This window comes from Myotis brandtii, unplaced genomic scaffold (genome assembly GCF_000412655.1).
Source record: "Myotis brandtii unplaced genomic scaffold, ASM41265v1 scaffold344, whole genome shotgun sequence".
NCBI lineage: Eukaryota > Metazoa > Chordata > Mammalia > Chiroptera > Vespertilionidae > Myotis > Myotis brandtii.
In genome coordinates, this window is record NW_005363247.1 from 10,192,429 (window position 1) to 10,194,568 (window position 2,140).

The 2,140-nt window shown below is 35.5% G+C and overlaps 1 pseudogene; it reads right to left on the reverse strand.

The window, feature by feature from the left end:
* Nucleotides 1–515: 515 nt before the first annotated feature.
* On the reverse strand, nt 516–1,611 carry LOC102243758 (annotated as a pseudogene).
* Between the last annotated feature and the right edge of the window lie 529 nt (nt 1,612–2,140).

The window sequence follows — 2,140 nt, forward strand, 5'->3', positions numbered from 1 at the left end:
TGGGTTAAACAGCATTTAAAAAGCAATACTAGTAAACGTTATTGGAAGTGTTAAATATTTTTTAAAAAGTTGATATTAATTCATAAACTGCAATTGTTAAATGCATGTGACTTAAATATTAAAATCTCTTATTTTAATATAGTATTCTACCATTACAAACCCAGACTTTCTGCTGGCTTCACACACCAGAGAAGTAGTTAGGATGTGCCAGAGTCAAAAGATAAATATCATCATACACATTTATATATTTAATATTAAAATTTAATATTACACATATTATACACATACATATGTGTATAATAAGCTATATCATATGTTTTCTGTTGGCTTCACAAACCAGAGAAGTAGCTAGGATGTGCCAGAGTCAAAAGATGAATATCATCATACACATTTATATATTTAATATTAAAATTTAATATTACACATATTATACACATACATATGTGTATAATAAGCTATATCATATGCATATGTGTATATATGTATGTATATTACTGATAGTGCAGGTGTGTTTTCTAATGTTGATAAATTTTTACAAATATTTCCCTTTTATAGAGTCCCGATTGAGCTGCCAGATGTTGAAAATCTTTTTCTGGGTTAAAAGCTTGTTTCACCAAACCTTTCCTATTAAATGCTAAATTTTTGCTGAAAGTTGGAAGAATTTGGTTTGGAGGAGCTGTAGCATCTAATCTTGTGTCACAGGTGGTCACTCACTTCATTAAATGCAGGCAATATATCACCCAGCATCTTCCTTGTTTACACCTTTTATCAGCAAAGTAACAAGTCTAGAGTTATCATGGTCAGTGTAAAATTGCACCATTTCATTATTTCTTTTCCAGAACAGCTTTGCTGGAAGTTCAACTGAGACCTGGCATTCTACTTTGGCTTCACTGAGTCTCCCTCAAACACATTTTTGCTTTCTGGTTTGCAGATAAACACTGGTGTTCTATGTTCTTTGGCAAGGATGTGCAGCTGCACAGTAAAGGTGGCTTCTCCTGCTGTGTTGATGGCAGTATCTACGTAATTCCCAGCTTCTGAAGATCTGACCACTTCAAAAACGAGTGAATGAAAACCCTTCTAAGGCAATATCACTTTGAGAAAATCATCTGATTAAACTGGTCTTCCAGTTAGATAGCAGGGCACATCAGAGCTGGCAGTCCACCACTTTGATGTCCATTCTGCAAAATCTTTTTTCTTCAATGGACGTGTTCACTGCTATTTGAAACAAATGTGGTGGGTAAAATTTTTCCTGGATCAACTCTGCTCATTCACATCTTCTCTGAGAATGATCTACTTCCGGGGACAGTAACTTGCAGTCGTGCATGTTCTGAGTTGTGCTGTGGCAAATCTTGTGTCCCTCTGTCTCAGGAACTTGACACCGCGATCCACGAGATGTTAGCTGTTGATTTCCATGATGAAGAGGGTTGTCCTCACATTTCAGCTTTCTCTCCAAATCTTAATCTTGAATCAAAACTTATTTGTTTGGGATTCTATATTTTATGATCAGGAGTCCTTGGTATGAGTCTAGATTTTGTGGTTTGGTATGGCTTATCATTTACTGGTGACTGGAAGTTGAAACCTTGTAAAGACTTTTGCTGCTACTGACATCATGCTGTGATGACAATATATACTTTTTAAGTGAATTCAAATGCAGGTAACAATTAAGTGTAGCTAATCACGGAAGGCATTTTCAAGGCAATGAATCATAGGCAGGGAAGACTTTGATGTAGAGAATATATATCAAAGTATGAAGTAATTTTAAAAAGAATACTACAGATGTGATAAACAAAATACTACATGAAAACACCACATGAAAAATACATAATAATCTGTTTTCACAAGAGATTCTCGGGGAATCAACTTTGGGGTGGGCAGAAAGGATACACTTAAATATTTTTTGAGGTTAGCTCTAGTGGGGTGGCTCAGTTGGTTGGAGCGTTTTTCCCTATACCAAAATGGTCCTGGGTTTGATCCCTGGTCAGGGAAAACATGGGAGGCAACCAATAAATATTTTCTCTCACATTCATGTTTCCCTAGGACACTTTATTACCAAGAGAATTAACTCACCAACAAAATTTGTTTCCCAGTGTTCTGTAGTAGATTGAAAAACTAGCCATAATCCTTCAATCTTCCTTATGTT